Consider the following 21163-nt stretch of genomic DNA (forward strand, 5'->3'; position numbering starts at 1 on the left):
TGTGTGTGTTTATGTAGAAGCGGAAGATATTTATAAAGCTCGTTGCCCCTTTTGCAGAGTCATCTTCATTAATTTCACAGTATGTGTGAGGGAGGCCCATAGCTCCTGTTTGACCTTTTAATCTTCATTCTTGGCTTGTTGGGGATTAAAGATAGACTAGGCTTAACACCAACAGTACCTGCCCTTAACAGGGTTTCTGAGAAGCAAAGTCATTGACGATAGAATCTCCATATGGTAATACTACTTCCTTCTTCCAGAATTTTCACAGAAACTTTCCTTTCTGACAATGAAAAATAAAATCAACTCAGACATCAGAAACACTCAGCCTTTTATTTTCGTTTTCTCACCTGAAAGAGAACCTAAGACACCTTGTTGTACTCAGTTCTCCTTGAGTGTGACATTAGGGACTAAGAAAATAAGCAGCAGCTTGATTTTTTAAAGTATAGTTGCCACTGCTGACAGAAGTCAAATTATAACACCAGAAAAGTCTGGTTTTGATTCCCGCCATCTTCCTGGGAGAGTGGGTGGCTTGGTTAATAAAGCTGCACTCTCACTTCTGGAACTGGATTGGGTTCCCAAGCTTAAACACGTCTGCATTTAATTTGGATCCGCTTGTGTACTCCAGTGAGAAACAGGGCTTAACATATGCACTGTAGATCTGGCTGAAGGGCATTTTTACTGGTTATGGGTCGCCTAAGACACAGGGATTTTAAGCCATTGCTTTTCAAATGTACAGTCTGATTGTGCACATGCCAAATGGAGGGGCGGGAGCAGCAGTGCGGGAGATGGCATGTCACACACACTCATAACAATCGAGCTACATGTAGCCAGGTAACACTCTCTTTGCTTACAAATCTAGGAAATAAGCCAGAAACTTATCAAAGAATAAGAGTGATTATTGATACTGAATAGCTAAAAAAATGTCTCCTTCCTCTTCATTTCTGTTTCTGCCAGATGAAGACAAGGGGATTTATATTCAGAAGTGGCTGTTTCTAGAGGACTCAAAATCTTAGTGTAAACTAATGAAATTCATTATATGAACAGAACTAAGAAGAAAAGTCTCGAACTCCTAGTCTCAAGTGATCCTCCTGTCTTGACCTCCCAAGGTGCTGGGATTACAGGTGTGAGCCACTGCGCCCTGCCCAGAAGCATCTATTTTTATGTAACTTATATGTACTTTTAAATTTTAATGTTTCTGTCATGAAAAAAAAAAGGCCCAGACCACTCTCTTAAAATGTACATTTTGCTTGTAATATTTGCACTGAATGAATAAAACAGTCATGTCCCAAACAACACACTTTGATATGTGATTATTCCTGCTTGCAATCTATAGAAGTTCATGTATAAATGTTGAGACTCCAAAGGAATTATTCTCTGGTCCATAAACTAAGTAATACTTTTTATCTGAGACCTCAAAATGAGAAGATAACATATATAAAAACAAATGGTATGAATGATGCTTGCATTAATTTGCTTAAGATATAAATTATAAGACTGTTCCTTTTTAACCCTCCTTTTATCAAAGTTATCACCAGTGTATTTGTTCAGGAGTCAATGTCTTCTGTATCTTATCAAACTGTGAAAAGTTTCTGTATGGTAAATTAGAGAGTTAATATTCAGGAATGTCATACAGCACAGACTTTGCTGATATTCTTTATATATTAAAAAAATGACTTCATAGATTTCTTTGATGACTCTGATTAAGTTGTTTTTAGTCTGTCAAAACTAATGTAAAAACTTACCACCATCTTGAAATGATCAAAAATGAAATACTCAACTATGTGTAATCGGAGCATGCCACTGAAAAATCAAACTCTTTGTGAATGAATACAGTTTTAAAAATAATATTTGGGAAGTTGTGCATGAATATTTTTGAAAATTGAGGCAAACTTGTGGATAGACTACTCAGTACTTTTTCCGGTGGTCTAATTTTTGAAAGTTTTTATAGGGATAACATGTCAAGTACTTTTCTACCTTTACCAACGTGTCCTAGTACTATTCCTTTTTTTTTTTTTTTTTGAGACTGAGTCTTGCTCTGTTGCTTAGGCTGGAGTGCAGTGTCACGATCTTGGCTTACTGTAACCACCAGCTTCCAAGTTCAAGCAATTCTCCTGCCTCAGCCTCCCTCGTTGCTGGGACCACCACACTCAGCTATTTTTTTTTTTTTGTATTTTTGGTAGAGACGGGGTTTTCACCATGTTACCCAGGCTGGTCTCAAACTCCTGACCTCAAGTAATCCACCCGCCTCAGCCTCCCAAAGTGCTGGGATTACAGGCATGAGCCACTATGCCCAGCCATACTATTCCTTTTTATTTGTAAGTTGTGACATTCACATTAGTTATTGGTGATGGGTAAAGAGAATGACAATATCAATTAGAATAAATAAGAAACAATTAGAACAGTACAGTACTGAGACAACTAAATCAAGCAATATGTTCCAAGAGACAATATTTGGAGTGTCATGATGAGAAAAAAGGCCTCCTTTTTTTCTTTTAATTAAAAGAAAATTTAATTTTCTTTTAATTAAAATTTTTGTAGAGACAGGGTCTCACTGTGTTGCATAGGCTGGTCTCAAACTCCTGGCCTCAAGGGATCCTTCATCCCAGGCTCCCAAACTTTTGGGATCTGCAGGCATGAGCCATGCACCTGGCTGAAAAAGCCTTTTGTTGTTGTTGTTGTTGTTTTTTGCTTTTTTGAGACAAAGTTTTGCTTTTGTTGCCCAGCCTGGAGTGCAATGGCACAATCTCGACTCACCGCAACCTCCACCTCCCAGGTTCAAGCTATTCTCCTGCCTCAGCCTCCCAAGTAGCTGGGACTACAGACATGTGCCACCACTCCCAGGTAATTTTGTATTTTTAGTAGAGGTGGGGCTTCTCTGTGTTGATCAGGCTGGTCTCGAATTCTCGACCTCAGGTGATCCACCCGCCTCGGCTTCCCAAACTGCTGGAATTATAGGCGTGAGCCACCGCGCCTGGCCAAAAGCCATTTTAAAAGAAAGTTCTTCCTTTGACTTTAGGGGTCAGGAACTCCCAGAAATATGTGCATTTTTGAAGGAGAGTCTTTAGTCTGTCAAATTTTCCAAGTGGTCCTTGATTCTGTAGTTGGATGAAGGTCAAATATACAATGTCAGCCTTTGGATGAGATAGAAACATATCAGCTGATTATCTGGATATTTTGCACAATATTTGATAGACTAAAATATTCTGCACAAACCACACCAGCAACTATTTGATAATGGAATGAACTTTCTACTTTTACCTGGATATGCCAAGCACTTTTATTATCATCCTCATTTTGCAGGTAAGAAAACTGAGGCATAGAGAGGTTAAGTATCTTCTGCAAGGCCACACACAGCGGTGGTGGGGCTGGGATCTGGGTTTAGGAAAGTGATCCCAGAGCCCCCTTTTTTTTTTTTTTTAAACCGCCATGTAATTCCATATGCCCTAAGAATAGATTAACTTCAGGTTCACATTTCAGAGTTTAACTCATGATGAACTTTCTTACATTTTCTTGGGGAAAAAGAAACAGCTACGTCAGTTGAACCTAATGCCTTGTTTGATGCCTCTCTCCTCCATATATGTGTTCTTGTTACATCTGTTCATCCATCCTTAGCAATTGGCTTATTGGTTTGTTTTCCCTTCTGGGCTAGAAGTCGTTTAGGACAGGGATTGTGTTTATGCTTGACTATACCCCTAGCACTTAGCATGAAGTGTGTACATAGTACGTTCTAAATTAGCAGTTGCTGAATAAATTAATGCATTTATTTCTTTTCCTAGCTGTGCATGAAGGAGAATAATCTTAGAAGCTACTGCCTTATCTAGATTTGGGGTTGGTTTTAGATTGTATTTGAATATTTGCCAATGCAAATATGGCCAGATCAAGAAAAACAGGGTGTTCTAGAAAGTCAGATGCGCTACATACAATACCCTGTCTTGTTGTCCTAACTGTATAATCTGAAAATAGTAAGAGGTTATATACCATTATCCTCAAACTAAAATTCTGTAGTTAGGCAATACATGGCTCTAGCCATGATCTTGTACCTAATTAGGGGGCGTGGAGAAAACCAAACCAAACCAAACCAACAAAAAACCCAAAAGCTTGTTCTTTTTCTAGCTGCTCAGAGCAAGGTTCTATTTGTAAGTTGAAGTTCGTGAACTTCTCACCATGGCATGCAAAATTTGGTTATATGTGGAAGGGAGTGCACCTCCCAGGATAAAGTCCTGGCTTTCCCCAGTGGCTCAAAGTCTGTGGCACATAAAGGGTTAAGAAACAGTGTTTGGGGAAGCTGTGTAATCTGGTAGAAATAACCACATCTTCTGTGCTGCACTATCAAAGCATCCATCTCAGAACCCCAGCCAGCCATTTACTTCCCTCCCTTTCTGCCATACAAGGTCTTTGAGAAAAGCGAATGTTTTTATTCATTTTTTGTGTTCTAGCACTTAGCACTAAGCCTAAGCCTGGTAAATAGCACTAAGCCTGGCAAATTGAAGCTTCTCAATAAGTCAGAAAAAAAGGAATGGCCTTTACAGTACAGATGCTTCAGTCTTGTGGAATCTTCTAGAATCTTCTAGAATAGACTAATCCTTTATTATCATGTATCTCACTTTCTTTGATTCACATTGTAACTATGAAAAGAAAAAGACCATTGAACTTTAACTAAGAAAAGAAAAAGACCATTATTTTTCTAACCAACTGGTTTGGTCAATGGTAGGAAGAATGTGAGTCTTTAGAGCATTGTTTGTGGCTCAAGTCTTTTGAGGTCCTTTGAAATTATTTCTCTAAAATTCCTTAAACTTCATGTTTTGCTGGGTGCTCTTATGGATGCTTCTGGGGGGGAAAAAAAGCCTGTTACTGGAAACTCACAGGGCTAGAAAGAATTCGAGCCTCATGAACAGGACAACTAGCATCGGTCAGGAAAACAAGACCTTGGGTCTTAGTGGAAGTGCAGTTATTAACTCGAAGGTGATCTAAGGCATGTCATTCATCCCTGAGGACCTCTATTTTATCCATCTGTAAAGTGAGAGTGCTGGTTTAGATGACCTTTAAATACTCTTTCGGCTCTCGCAATCTATAAATCTTTAACCTAGTTCATTTCCTCTCATGAGCAGGGACAGAGCAGTTTAGCCTGACAGTCTAATAGAAGCAATCTCTTTGGATTAAAGTATCCAAAGTATCTGTACTGGATTTCTCTACATGCACCTCGTATCCATTTTCATGGTTTTTCACCTTATTCTTTGTCCCCAGAGGCTGATCTTTAAAGATTACATCACCAAGTTCCCTTACCCTCTGGCTTTCAGCTAGGTTTAACTCTTGGGAGACACCAGCAGGAGATAAGAAGGTGAGAGGGAGAGAGAGAGAGAGAGGTCAGGGTTTCTACTACCTTCCCTTGTCTCCACCGGAGCCTTCTGGGGGAAGGGGCTGCACTTCTCAGTTCCTTTTCACAATTCCTGCCAGGAGTCCTCAGCTGTAACCACAGCTCTGAGTATTGCTGCTGCTCTTCTCTTTAGGTCCAGAGGTGACAGTGGCCTCCTGCTGTTGCTACTCTTGTGGGACTTTACCGTCTCTTGTCATTGGTTTGTCTCCATCCTGCCCTCATCTTTATAAAAAAGTCATTCATTTAACTCTCTTTTGCCCTTTTCCATTTGAGGAATGAAGTAGGCAACACCTACACACTTGGCAGAAGAGTGGTTCTGAGAACTTTTCCAGCTGCAATTTTTTATGAAATTGATTAGAAATTCAATTTTTATGAAATTAATTAGATTTTCAACAAATAGGATTTTTTAAATTTGTATAAAAAATACAAGGGTATATTGTAGAGTGGTGAAATTAGGGTTTTTACTGTAATCATCCCCGAATGATGTACACTGTACCCATTAATTAATTTCTCATCCTACACCCCTCTCCCATCCTCCCACCCTTCCTTCACTTTCTACCTCTATGCGTACACATTATTTTAGCTCCCACTTATAAGAGAGAACGTGTGGTATTTGACTTTCAGTGAACAGGAATTTATTAAACACTTTCGTGGAAGTGGACCGGCACAGCCACCTGATAGAAACTATCTACACTTTTGAAATCGACCATTATGTCTCAGGACAAACAGTCAATGTTGACTAATGTTTCAACCTTTTTTAAGCATTGCCATGAAAATGGTTTCTAGATTCATTGACAGGTCCTGTGGAAGTTAAGGTTGAAGACATCTCTGCTTGTAAAAGTACACTTTAGTTGTGTACACTCAGTTTAATTTAATTGGATTACTCTCCCTTGAAAGATAAAGCTTATGGTTTTTTGTTTGTTTGTTTGTTTAATTGACTCAATCTGGAGTGCACTGGCACAACCCTGGCTCACTGCAACCTCCACTGCCCGGGTTCAAGCCATTCTCCTGCCTCAGCCTACCGAGTAGCTGGGACTACAGGCATGTGCCACCACACCCGGCTAATTTTTTTGTATTTTTAGTAGAAGTGGGGTTTTGCCATGTCAGCCAGGCTGGTTGTTTTTTAATAAAAAGAATACCCACGGTATACGCAAGAGGACTGAACACATTGCCATGTGGTTGACCAGCTGACCAGTGGCATCATTCAAAAATAGACTCTTGGCATGTTAAGGGTAAATTTTCTCCAAAAGGAAATCTGGTGAAACCCATCCTAGTAGAACTATATGTCCTGTGGAAGAGGAGGACAAATGATGCTGAGAGAAGATTCTGAGAATGTAGAAACATAGCATATTGAGATCTCTTATGAAGTCAGAGTGAAAGCGGAATTAGTCATGAGTTCTCTGAAAGACTAAGAGAAATCTAGTTGACTCGCTGATAAATTAGGATTTGAGTAAGTCGTAAAGGTGGAATAAAAATTCACAAGTGAAATAGAGGAGGGAAAAAGGACTTTTAAATCAAAAGGTGAAGCACAAGGAAAGCGACTGAGGAATCACTTAGTCCATTCAGAGTGAGCAAGGAGAAAGAGTTTGTTAGAGAGTACAAGGTAGAGATACAGCTGGAGAACAGATCAGAAAGGTCTGTCTGTGCTATGCCAAAGACTTTGTGCTTCATCCTATAAACTGGGGATGAGTTCCTTTAGAAGTAAAGTTTTATCTCCCAAAGGGATATGTTTAATTTCTAACTCCTGGTGTTTGAGAAATTGACCTTAATTGGAAATAAAGTCTTTGCAGATGTAATCAAGTTAGGATGAGGTTGTGAGAGTAAGCTCTAATTCAATATGACTGGTGTCCTTATAAGGAAAAGAAAATGCAGCCCTGTGCAGTGGCTCACACTTGTAATCCCAATGCTTTGGGAGGCCCAAATGGGAGGATCACATGAGACCAGGAGTTCAAGACCAACCTGGGCAACATAGTGAGACCCCATCTCTATGAAAAAATTTAAAAATTAGCTGGGCATGATGGCATGCATCTGTAATGCCTGCCACTTGGGAGGCTGAGGCAAGAGAATTTCTTGAGCCCAAGAGTTCTAAGCTGCAGTGAGTTATACCACACCACTGCACTCCAGCCTGAGCTGGAATAGAGACAGAATGAGGCTCCGTCTCTGTTAAAAGAAATTGCCCCTAATCATTTATTCATGAGTCTGTCCAAGCCATTGTGGTAATCCATCCTACAGTTGCTAACAAGAGGATCAAGGGGATGACAAGCAGGAAGCAAAGGGAATAAAGTTAGTGAGTATGTAGTCACCAGGTGGATGTCACAAGGCCAGCCCTCAATGCTTGGTTATTGATATTAGTATTGGGCCGGTGGCAGTGGCTCACACCTGTAATCCCAGCACTTTGGGAGGCCAAGGTGGGAGGGTCATTTGAGGCCAGGTGTTCGAGACCAGCCTGGGCAAAATAGCAATACCACGGCTCTACAAAATTAAAAAGAAAAAGAAAACTCCAAGTGAAGACAGAGAGAGACTGGAGTAAGTGATGCAGCCACAAAACAAGGATCTCAAAGGATTGAGGCCACAACTCGAAGGGAGGAAGAGTCAGGGAAGGATTCTCCTGAGACTCTCAGAGGTAGCATGGGCCCATTTACACCTTGTTGTTGAACTTCTGGTCTCTAGAGCTGGGAGACAGTAAATTTCTATTACTTTAAGTTACCTAATTTTTAGTATTTTGTTATATGTTTACATAAGTACCTGTATGGACAAGGATTGTTGTGTAACTGGATAAAGTGAGCCAAGGGTAAAACAATAGGAAGTGGAGGCGTTGTGGCCAACTAGAGAGTTTGCGTTCATCTTCACATTCACATATCATTAAAACAGGACCTGCAGCAAACAAAGAATCTGTGGACCACATTAGACCCATTAGCTCCAAAGAGTATGACTTCAACTATCCATTGGGAGGAATTTAAGAGTTTTAAGCTAAATACTGTTATTAGTTTTGTATTAAGTAGAAGAAACACAGACTGTGAGAGTTTTTTTGTTTTGTTTTTTTGTTTTTTTTCCTCTGCTCTCACACCACAGCAATTAACACAGAAGACTTTTGTGACCAAATGTGTGGGGATTTCTCCCCACCAAGAAGCAAACAATTAGTTCTGCAGCCGATACCAGTGACTCACCCTCTAGCCCATTTCAATTCTGATACTATCTACCTGGAGATAGCATCAGATTCCACAGGTTGAGGACTCAGTCCCCATGACTGACAACCTCCTCCAACTTCAGATACCAATCACAAGTCCCAGGTTGTCTTACCTGTGCTTACGACTAATCACTATAAATCAGGGATCCCACAACCCCCTCCTGTGGTTCCAGTAATTTGCTAGATCAACTCACAGAACTTGGGAAATGCTTCCATTTACTTACATTCATTATAAAAGGTATTGCAAAGGATACGGATGAAGAGATGCATAGGGGGAGGTATGAGGGTAAGGACGTGGAGAATCCATGCGCTATCTGGGAGCTCCACCTTCCAGGAACCTCCACATGTTCAGCTATCAGGAAGCTCTATGAAGCCCAGCCTCTTGGATCTATTACAGGACAACCATGTGGAAATATAACTGGATAAGAATATGGTCTCATACTAATAGACTAAGTGGGGAAAGCCAGCCAGGCCTGTCTGTTCAGATTCCTGTTGTCCTTTCTGTGCAGTGTTCCTTCCTTTAGGGTATGGGACAGGACCCCTTCTGAAATGGGGGTCTTATAACCTACATTCAGCCAAAGTAGGTCAGAGAATTTCTTCACGGAAAGGTGGGAGAAGATTTGAGTCCTGTCTTGGGGAGAACAAGAAGCATGTGAGAGGAAAACAGAAGAAGTTTAGAGCGAGAGATTCTATTTTCTGAGGTCTGCTTCTGAGGCCTAAAGTATGTCAAGATTATAGCAAAGACTGTAACAAAGGCTATGGGAGTTAAAAGCCAGGAACTACAGGAACTGTAGAGGAAAACACACACATGCACACACGTGTGTGCAATGCAGGTGTGTGCAAGGGGACTTCAAAAAGCTCATAGAAAAATAGAATTAAAAGATTAAAAATAAAATACATAAACGTTATTTCTCAACATAAGCTCTACAAGTTCAAGACACTTTTGTAAGTGATGATGGTGTATCTCATAATATCACATGCACTGTGGAAAAATTGCTCTGGTGGCAATGAGGAAGATAAATTAAAGGCGAGTGAGGAGAGTTAGTAAGGAGGGTTTGATATTAACCAGGTGAGAGATGATTCAGATGTAGACCAAGACAAGGGCAGTGGATACAGAGAGGAGAGGCTATAGGATCAACAGCACTTGAGTTTTAAAGAGGAGAAGTTGGATTGGGAAGCGGCACTGAATAGGTAGTAGCAAGAATGAATTATTTCCTGTCATGACTATGCTGTGTAACAAACCACCTTGAAACTGAGAGTCTGAAATAACTACTTATTCTCATGGACTCGAGATTGGGTATGGCTTGGCTGATCCAGGCTGGGCTTAGCTGGGTGGATCTGCTTCAGGCCACACAGCTGCGCTTGTCTCTGAAGGTCTGTGGTCTGGATGAAATAATGCTGCTTCTTGCATCCTTCATCCTTCTGAAACTAGTGAGCTACAAAGGACACATCCTTCTGATTGCAGTGACAGAGGGGCAAGAGGCAAACAGAAACACACAAAACCCTATTGACTGGGCTCAGAGTGGGCACATGGTCTGCTCCACCCATTTTCATTGGCCAAAGCAAGCTACATAACTATGTCCAAAGTCGAGGGGCAAGGAAGTGCATTCCTCCCACAAGGAGGCTACAACAGTGCTGTGGATGCAGGAAAGGTGGAGAATTGAGGCCAGTAATGCCGTTTGCGATAGTCTGCCCTCTGGCCACCATTAATAGCATCCCTCTCACACGCTAAATGTGCTCACCAGCATCCCAGAACCCCGAAAGTCTCACCAAATCATGGCGTGAGGCACAAAGTCCAAGATTCCATCATCTACATCAAGTCCAAATGTGGCTCTTCTGAACTTAGAGCTAAATGAATGAGATAGACAGGTTGTCTGCTGCATACATATCCTGTGAAAACAGGGACAAGATCAACACAACAAACACTCTCATCAGAAAAGAGAAGAAGGGAAGGCACATAGCACTGACCTGTAGCAGGTTTGAAATCTCACTTAGAAAACGTTGCCAGGGCTTCCTGCTCTCAGTAAGGAATGTTCCCTGATGAGACCGAGCTCTGCTTCCTTCCTCTTCCTTTGGTAGTCATGGCTCTTGGTTCCCCATTCTAGGATGCCTTTTCATTTCCATCATCTTTCTTGACCATTTCTGAAGACAGCATTGGAAACATCCTGTTTTGGTGACTGAGCTGTTTTTTAAGATTGCAATCTTTTGCAGAGAAGGTGAGAGACTTTAATTTGGATAAGTCTTGGTCTCTTTTTAATCCAGGCCTGAAGTTCTTTCCTTTAGACCTTTATTCATATACAGCTAAATGTAACCATTTCATAATTTTAACACTTCAAAAAATTACCTTGCCCAAGTCCATAAATTTATTAAGTACCCTGTGTATCTTCCAAGTTATCATAGGTTTTACCAGTTTTTTTTTTTTTACCATCACATGCAATAGGTCAGCATTGTTTCAGCCCTTTATAACACTTTAATAACCATTTCCCAGATGCCCATAATAACTTATGCACCTTTTGCCACCCAGTCCTAAAGCCAATACTACATATATCAAGTTTTACTTATGGAAGGGCTCCACTCCCAGACTACATTTCTGCTTTGGTTAGCTATTGCTGCAAAAACGTCACTCCAAACTCAGGGACTTAAAACAACACTTGTTTATCCCCATGGATCTGAGAGTTGGCTGCAAAGGGTTGATCAGGCAGTGCTGGGCTGGACACAGTGTGGCCAGGGCTAAGATGCAGAGTCAGAATGCCTACTGCTTACCACAGTTTATATGAAGAGGGAAGAGCAGAGTTGAAGGGAAAGGTAAGGAGCTCAGCTTTGGAGACATTTGATTTTTTTTTTTTGAGACACAGTCTTGCTCTGTGCCCTGGGCTGTAGAGCAATGGCACGATCTCAGCTCACTGCAACCTCCGCCTCTCGGGTTCAAGCAATTCTCCTGCCTCAGCCTCCCAAGTAGCTAGGATTACAGGTGCCTGACACCATGCCCGGCTAATTTTTATATTTTTAGTAGAGACAGGTTTCACCATGCTGGCCAGGCTGGTCTCAAACAGCTGACCACAGGTGATCCACCCGCCTCAGACGCCCATAGTGCTGGGATTACAGGCATGAGCCACTGCGCCTGGCCAAGACACTGATTTTATGATGCTAGTGGAACAATCAGGTGAAGACATGGAGCCTGGGAGAATGGTCCTGGGGAGACAGAGAGGGAGAGAAAGAGAGAATAGAGAGTCATAAAATTGTAAATTGGGGCTAAGGACTTGGGAATAGATGATCTTTTAAGATGATTACATAAAGTGGCAAGAGGCTATAATATAAACTTTAGGGGCACCAACATTTAATAGGCTTGGAAAGGAAGAGAAGCTCACAAAAAGAACCTAGATGGAACAGCGATATAGGAGAGACGTTGTGGAAGCCAAAGGAGAAGAGTTCTATTATCGTGGGATTGAATAACAGTGCCAAGTGCTGCAGTGATCGAGCAATATGAAAACAGGAAAGAGTCTTTGGGACTTGGCAACTGGTAGAGAGATCAACTAATTTATCTGCAAACTAGGACACATCGGAGAGTGAATAGAGAGGGGCTATTAATAATTACAGCAGGACAACATGTGTTCTTGGGCAAACAAGGACATATGGTCACATTAGTCTCTGGGGATCTTTGCCAGACTGTTTCTACAGAGTAACTGGAGTGTAAGCTTGGCTTGCAGTGGGCAGAGGTGTCACATGGAACATGAAGGAGTTGAGACAGCCAGAGTACATTTCTTTCTAGGAGCCTGCTTGGATGAGAAAGTGGGACAAGAGTACAGTAACAAGACCACAGGCTTGGACGGATGTTTGAATCACCTTTTTTTTTCTTTTTTTTGAGACAGAGTTTCACTCCGTCCCCCAGGCTGGAGCGATCTCGGTTCACCACAACCTTTGCCTCCCGGATTCAAGTGGTTCTCCTGCCTCAGCCTCCAGAGTAGCTGGGACTACAGGCGCCTGCCACCATGCCCAGTTAAATTTTGTATTTTTGGTAGAGATGGGGTTTCACTATGTTGGCCAGGCTGGTCTCAAATGCCTGATCTCAAATGATCATCCCACCTTGGCCTCCCAAAGTGCTCGGATTATAGGCATGAGCCACTGTGCCTGGCCAAATCATCTTATAACAGAGAAGTCCTTAAACAGCTTTTAAGTGTAACCAAATTCAACTGACTGAGATTTTTTCCAAGAGGATTTAGAAAGTAGAACCAGCTAGTAAGACCACCCCATACACACACACACACACACGTATATATATATATAGGCACTTTGGGAGGCCAAGGCAGGATGATCACCTAAGATCAGGCATTTGAGACCAGCCTGGCCAACATGGTGAAACCCCGTCTCTACCAAAAATACAAATTAGCTGGGCATGGTGGCATGCGCCTGTAATCCCAGCTACTCTGGAGGCTGAGGCAGGAGAACCACTTGAACCCAGGAGGCAAAGGTTGTGGTGAACTGAGATCGCTCCAGCCTGGGGGACGGATTGAAACTCTGTCTCAAAGAAAAAAAAAATATATATATATATATATATATACACACACACACACACACACACACACAGGACAATGGAGAAGGACAATAGGAAAGAATAGTCCCCTTGGCTCAGGTTGTGGCACCACTTTCAGCAAGAGCAAAACCATATTTGTACACAAGCCTTTAAAATATTCTGTTGTCAAAGGACCTCAGAAAAATGCACTATGGAAAACTCAAAATAAATATGCTATGATATGACTAAGTCTCAAAGTGTATTGAGAGTATTAGAACACTCGCTGCTTGCAGCATACAGCCTCTTCATTCTCTGCCCTTGTTAACTTCTCCTCCAAGCCTTCCCTCCCCCACCACACCCAATCTACTGTTAAAAAGTGTTCTAAAACCAGGCTGATGGCAGAAGTCCCAGCTTCAGCAACCCTCTTTGTTAACGGCATCAGTTGGCTCAGGAGTTCATGTGAGCAGGCATCAGGAATAATTTCATGATAATCTAGGTTGAGTTTTCTCTTTCCCATCAATGCCAGAGAGTGAGAATGCCAGTCCCACTGATTTCAGGAGCCGGCACAGGACACAGGACTGGGCTTTATCTCAGTAGTCAAGTTTCTTTTATTGGATTGCCTATGGGGGAAAACAAAATCCCAGCTCTCAGGCATCACAGCGAACGATTCTGAGAGCTTTTACTTGATCTCAAACCCTATCTGTGTATTTATGCACATTTTGGTTCTTTTCAAAACAACCCTTTCATTTCACTAGTGACTAACAGAATAGCAATACATTTTGGCTAGGCAGAATGTGAGAAGCGAAGTTACATTTGAAAAAGAGTATTTTCTTTTAGGACATAAAAGATAACTCGCTCAACAACTGGCAACTGTGAAACCACTTTGCCAACAACAGGGTCCCAAGGAGGAGAGCCAACCCATTTTAAACATGTCTTCATTTCATTGAAATTTCAGGACTGTTTTTTTTAAAACATTCAAAAGACAGCGTTTTAAAGGCAAGCATATAAAATGTAAATTGCTTCCTCTGGTTATTGCGGAGAGAGAGGCCGTTGTTCCTATTCTTGTTTTTGAATGAGGAGAACGTGCTCGTCAGTTCTGGGTGGGCTGCATTAACTCGGACGCACTGAATACCACAATGGCTAAGTCAGAGCTGACTTCTAAGTCCTGGCTCCATCTTTTATTAGCTGTGTGACTTTGGGTAAGTTAATCAACCTTTCTGTGTTTTATTTTTCCGCCAGTATAAATAGAGAGAAATCATTATGGCCATCTCATAGGACTCTGTTATAAATATTTAATGAGGCTGTGTTTGTAAAGCCACCTTGTACAGGATAATTATATCATAAAATAAAAGCTCAATAAAAGTAAAATACATTCCTGTTTCTTTTGTCATGGATCCGGCCTGAGGAGTCCCAGAAACCAACTTCAAGAAGACCACCAGGAGTTTGCTACCAGCCTGGGCAATATGGTGACACCCTGTCTTTACAAAAAAAAATTAAAAATTAACTAGGCATGGTAGTGTACACCTGTAGTCCCAGCTACTCAGGAGGCTGAGGTGGGAGGATCACCTGAGCCCAAGAGTGTGAGGCTGCAGTGAGCTATGATTGTGCTGCTGTGCTCCAACCCGGGTGACAGAGCAAGAACTTGTCTCAAAAACCAAAACAAAAAGAGGCAGGCCTTAAAAAACCTGAATATGAGAGAAAAACTATTGCAGGCTCCAAACCTCAGGTCTGAACAATGGGACATGTGCTCTGTACCCCCCAGTGATGCTCTCTGCACATAAATGTTCAAGTTTAGGGAGCTCCTAGCAATAGTGGGAGAGGGAGCTTAATTCAGAACACGACTTCTAGCTCCTTCAGCCCAGTGCAGGTCTGGCTTTGAGTAGCATCAGGAATCAACTTCTGTGTGTTCCTCACATTGGAACTCTCCAAGTTATTGGTCTGGTTTTCCATTCACAGCCTTTCGACCTGGCATTTTCTTGAGTTTTAGCTCTACCAGGCCTGTGGACATGGAACCCTGGCCTTCCAGCTCTGTCTTAAAGATTGTCTCCTAGTGATCTCACTCCTGGGCTGGCACTTCTCCCTTATGAGAGACCCTCTGTCACTGACTGGGGGACTATTTTAGTTCTACAGAGAACAGGGCATTTTGTCACTAATGACAAAGGACCAAGTGGAATATTATGAGTAAGTTATACAAAAACTATCCTCTGTAAACCAATCTTGCTAGTATATTTTACGTTTTTATTTTTATTTTATTTTTTTATTTAGTTTTGAGACAAGGTCTCCCTCTATCACCAAGGCTGGAGTGCCATGGTGCAATCTCAACTCACTGCCACCTCTGCCTTCCAGGCTCAAGCGATACTCCTGCCTCAGTCTCTCAGGTAGCTGGGACTAAAGGTGCGTGTCACCATGCCCGGCTAATTTTGTATTTTTTTTTATAGAGACTGGATCTCTCTCTGTTGCCCAGGCTGTTCTCAAACTCCTGGGCTCAAGCAATCCACCTGCCTCGGCCTCTCAAAGTGTTGGGATTACAGGTGTGAGTCACTACACCCGGCCTAGATTTTATTTTGTTAATGCAATGTTTCTGGGAGATGCTTTCTTAGAACACAATAAATATAAAACTACAAAAGAAAAGTCAATCTCAAAATAACTCTTAATTAGGATTTTTAGACTAGGTTAGGGAACTGTTTGGATTGTAAAGGAAAATCCTAGGAGCTTATTTTTAAAAAACAGTCTTAAGTTTGTACAGTGAAAAAAAAGATGGTGGAAAACCAAAGTGTTCTTTGTAAGTTCCAATAAAAAAAACACACACACACATTATACTTTGCTGGAGATCCTAAAACGGGGGGAAAATATTGATGATCTATCATCTCTGAGCATGTTTCATGGTGCTTTAAAAAGTCCCTTTTAAAGTGTGAATTAATATATATCTCCATAGAAACAATTTTTTAGGATGCCCTAGAGGTTTTGAACATGTTTATGCTTCTTTACACAGAAATTCTAGTTCTAAGTTGCTTTCCTACAACAAATATTTCTTGAGTGCCTACTCAAGAACTCTTGTCCAGAACTTTTCAGGGCAGTTGAGAGACATCCAAGAAGAATGACACTTAACCACTGTCCTCTCTGAGCTTACATTCGAGAGGGTAGTTACAGATAAAGATGCAGATATTGAAGGAGTAAATTATAGAGCATGTTTGAGGGATTAGTGCTAGGGAAAAAGCAATGCAGGAAGGGGGACCAGGAACGTAGCTCGGCATGTAGCAGGTTACAGCATAAATAGGGATCTATAGCAACATTTTTAATGGCTACAAAGCATTTCATTATTTGGAAGCACCATAGTTTACTACCAATTTAATTTATTCCAAATTCATTATTATACATAAAGATTCAACGAACATCCTTATATGTCTGCCTATCTGTCTATCTATCTATCTATGCCTATCTAGCTATCGATCTATTTTTTTTAAGACAAGGTCTTGCTTTGTTACCCAGACTGGAGTGCAGTGGTGCAATCTCAGTTCACTGCAAACTCCGCCTCCTGGGTTCAAGCTCTTCTCCTGCCTCAACCTCCCGAGTAGCTGGGATTACAGGCACACGCCACCACACCCGGCTAAGTTTTGTATTTTTTGTAGAGACAGGATTTCACCATATTGGCCAGGCTGCTCTCGAACTCCTGACCTCAAATGATTCTCTCACCCCAGCCTCTCAAAGTATTGGGATTACAGGCATGAGCCATTGGGCCTAGTCTGTCTATCTATCTATCTATCTATCTATCTATCTATCTATCAATCAATCAATCATCTATCTAATACCTGTTTGGTTGTTTTCTTAGAATAAATTTCTAAAAGTTAAATTACTAAGTCAAATTTTTAAAATTTTATTTATTCTTATTTTTATTTATTTTATTTTTATTTTTGAGACAGAGTCTCACTCTGTCACCTAAGCAGGAGTGCAGGGGCACGATCTCAGCTCACTGCAACCTCTGCCTCCCAGGATCAAGGGATCCTCCTACCTCAGCCTCCTGAGCAGCTGGGACTACTGGCAAGCCAGCTTCATTTCTGTGGGGTTTTTGTGTGTGTGTGTGTGTGTGTGTTTTGTAGAAATGGGGTTTTGCCATGTTGCCCAGGCTGGACTCGAACTCCTGGGCTCAAGTGATCCTCCTGACTTGGTGTCTCAAAGTGCTGGGACTGCAGGCGTGAGCCACCATGCTGGGCCAAGTCAAATATTGTAAGTTTAAAGCTTATCTTAATAGTAATCAATTATAATATTAGAATTTCCCCAAATAAAAATATATGGTTATAAGTTTTTCACCAGGAAAGAGATCACTGACATTCAATGAGTTTTTCCAAGATCTTCACAAGAGCACTGATGTGTCCTACCATTTAATCTTATATCTACTTGCTTTCTATTTTTAATCTGATAGTTCAAACTTAGTTCTGGCTCAGACCAAGGCAAACATCCCACCAATGAGAGATACTCAACAGCAGAATGGCCACAAGTTAACTAGTCATTTGTTGGCAAAACTTTTTAAATTCTGTTGATGAATGGCATAGAAATGATCAATTGTATTAAAGCATGGTCTTTACGTTTCAGAGTGGTATGTAATGTTGTGGAGAATAAGTTTCAGATTTTATAGGTTGAATCATATAAAATTGAGGGTCTTCAACTATTTTTAACGTATAAAATTGACCATTTTGTGTGGGTCAGTCTAGGAACTTGGAAGTTCATTGGTTGCTTAGAGAAAAGTGATGGAGTAAATTCCACATGAAAATCCCTTTGGCCAATAAGGACATCTCACTCATGAAATAACTCTTAAATATATTATGATTATATCAGATGTTGCAAATATCTTGTCAATTTTTAAAAATGCTTTGAATGAATTCAATTAACAATGTTTGGTCACAGTGTGCTAACAACTTCAGAGCTAAACATAACATCAAATTTTAATTTGGGGACTATGGGGACTTGGAGGAAAAGGTGGCAGGTGGTGAGGAATAAAAGACTACACATTAGGTACAGTGTACACTGCTTGGGTGATATGTGCACCAAAATATCAGAAATTACCACCAAAGAGCTTATTCATATAACCAACACCACCTGTTCCCCACAGACCTATTTAAATAAAAAGATAAATAAAATAAATGTTTGACTGAATATGCAATAGAGAATAAATTCCACTTACTGTATTTTATGGAATGCAGTGTTGCCCTTTTCAGGAAAAAAAAAAAAAAAATTTTTTTTTTTTGAGATGGAGTTTCGCTCTTGTCACCCAGGCTGGAGTGCAATGGCATGGTCCTGGTTCACTGCAACCTTCGCCTCCCGGGTTCAAGCAATTCTCCTGCCTCGGCCTCCCAAGTAGCTGGGATTATAGGTGCCCGCCACCATGCCCGGATAATTTTTGTATTTTTAGTAGAGATGGGGTTTCACTATGTTGGCCAGGCTGGTCTTGAACTCCTGACCTCAGGTGATCTGCCTGCCTCGGCCTTCCAAAGTGCTGGGATTACAGACATGAGCCACCGCACCCGGCCCAAAAAATTGTTTTTAAAAAGAAAATAAATTCTGCTCTTCTGAAATTGATGAAAGTCTGATGAGAGAAATTGAGTGAACGTCTCATAGAGATGCCAAGCTAAGTTTTCTGTTGTTAATTAGATCACTGAAAAATCTCATGCTATAGAACACATTTGAATAAATTTGCTACCACAAAATGTACAGACAATAAAATAATGGAGTGGTCTACCCACTTCCAGTGTCTAAACTGAACGCTAACTGCAGCAGAAGGATGCTTGTAGCTGAAACCCAATTAAAATGTCTTAAATTATAAAGACTTTTCTCTTTTTACATAACCAAAAGTCTGGATGTCTCAACACTGTCATCAAGGACTTGGGTGCTGTCCCTCTTTCTGCATCTTTAATGTGTTGTCCAGGTATCTAGGTGTGGCATCTCATGATTGCCAGATAGCTTCTTAGTTCTAGGGTCATGAGCACCCCTCAAGAGTGCCTTGCTGGGCTATGCTCTCACATGCCTTTCAGACATCCCCTGGCCCCAGTGTTTGGAAATACGGTCAGGTGTGGTGACTCACGCCTCTAATCCCAGCACTTTGGGATGCGAAGGTGGACGGATCACCCGAGGTCAGGAGTTCGAGACCAGCCTGACCAACATGGTAAAACCCCTTTCTCTACTAAAAGTACAAAAATTAGCTGAGTGTGTGGTGGGCACCTGTAATCCCAGCTACTCGGGAGGCTGTGGCAGGAGAATTGCTAGAATCCAGAAGGTGGATGTTGCAGTGAGTCAAGATTGCGCCACTGCACTCCAGACTGGGCAACAGAGTGAGACCCTGTTTCAAAAAACAAACAAACAAACAAAAAAACCCAAAATACTACAGTGTTAAGGGGGCCTATAACACTTTGATTATTGACATCAGTCAACTTCATCCTTGAAGAATGAGAAAGAGCTCAGCCTCCCCTAAAGAACGTGACTGTTTAGATAAGGATGAGCAAAACAGAGGTACTATTAGCAAGAAAGAAATGGGGGAATGCATATTGGAGAGGGACCCTAGAGCATAGGTCTTAATGGCAAAGTCAGTAATAAATTTAAATGGATCATCAAAAAAAAGGTGCAAGTGCCCTGCCTTGGATGTTCCATAACTCAGCACCTCTGGATTCAGATCTGATTTCAACTGGAATCCAGGTCATCGTACGCTCTCCCCAACATTGACTCATAACTATAAGCTGAGTTTTGGTGAAGTGAATCTAATTTTCCCTTTGATTTATTTTATGATAAACTTTCACCACATTTTCCTGTAGTCTGAATTTAAAACGGTTTGTGAGAGTGTGATTAAGCAATGGATCAAGTCCACAAAATATTGGGCGATATAACACTTTGTCCTTCTGGAAATGCTTTGTAACTGAGGACACTTTTCCTGACTCACCATCTGTCCTCCTTGGGTCGTCACCTTTGTTCAAACTCTGCAGATCTTTGATCTGTCTGACTCCACACTTACCATTTCTGCCCCTGCACTCTCTCTCTCTTCTTTTGTCTGAGAGTGGAGAACGTCTGAGAGATTGCATCACAGTCATACTAACCCTTGGTACTGTACAGCCTAATGGGATAAGAAAGGTTCAGTCAGTCAGACATCTATTCACATCTCAGCGTCCTTTTGTCTGAAGGATTTTGGTTTTAGAAAATTAATTTGTGCTCTAATTTATCAACTTGGCAAGTTAGAAATCTGTAAACCAAGGTAAACAATGTTCGTTTTGCTCTATAAAATCGGACCTGTAGACACCACAGAGTGCAACCTGAACAGTTAAAAAGTAAAACCCAGTGAGCAACAAGCAAACTACCTTTGCTCCCGTTTGCCTTAGGGGAGGAAACTTTTCATGGCGGGGCTTGCAAAACAACCAACTAAATAACTTTTACATGATTAATGGGGTGAAGGTTAGACTAAACTGTGATGTCTTCCCTCCAAAAATTAGGAAGATTTAAAAAGCTCTTTCCTTTATTTAGTACAAGGAAGGCTGCAGTTTTTATTTTATGTATGTATTTATTTATGTATGTATTTATTTGTTTTTGAGTTGGAGTTTTGCTCTTGTTGCCCAGGCTGGAGTGCCAATGGCGCGATCTCTGCTCACTGTAACCTCTGCCTCCCAGGTTCAAGCAATTCTCCTGCCTCAGCCTCCCGAGTACCTGGGATTACAGGCGCCGCCATCACGCCCGGCTAAAGTTTTTAGAAGGAAGAGTGTATTTGCTTTAGAAGAAAATGAATCTAGTCTGGCACAGTGACTCACACCTGTAATCCCAGCACTTTGGGAGGCCAAGGCAGGGGGATCGGTTGAACCCAGGAGTTTGACATCAGCCTGGGCAACATGGTGAAACCCCGTCTTTACAAAAAATACAGAAATTAGCGGGGCTTGGGGTCACACATGCCTGTAGTCCCAGCTACTGGGGAGGCTGAGGTGGGAGGATCACCTGAGCCCAGGGAAGTTGAGACTGCAGTGAGCCATGACTATACCACTGCACTCCAGCCTGGGCTACAGAGTGAGACTTTGTCTCAAAATAAAATAAAATAAAATAAAATAAAAAATAAATAAAATAAAAT

At 41.4% G+C, this 21163-nt stretch overlaps 1 protein-coding gene across 1 annotated transcript in view; it reads right to left on the minus strand.

Moving 5' to 3' along the window:
* Window positions 1-18264: 18264 nt before the first annotated feature.
* Window positions 18265-21163, minus strand: part of LOC105552640 (ribonucleoside-diphosphate reductase subunit M2) — a 21579-nt gene continuing 18680 nt past the window's right edge. The window contains exons 3-4 of the mRNA XM_011998343.1: window positions 20916-20921; window positions 18265-18276 (exon numbers count right to left, since the gene is read on the minus strand). The gene's annotated coding sequence lies outside the window, so the exon portion shown is untranslated. The remainder of the gene's footprint in view (window positions 18277-20915; window positions 20922-21163) is intronic.

This window comes from Mandrillus leucophaeus, unplaced genomic scaffold (assembly GCF_000951045.1).
Source record: "Mandrillus leucophaeus isolate KB7577 unplaced genomic scaffold, Mleu.le_1.0 Scaffold569, whole genome shotgun sequence".
NCBI classification, from domain to species: Eukaryota; Metazoa; Chordata; class Mammalia; order Primates; family Cercopithecidae; genus Mandrillus; species Mandrillus leucophaeus.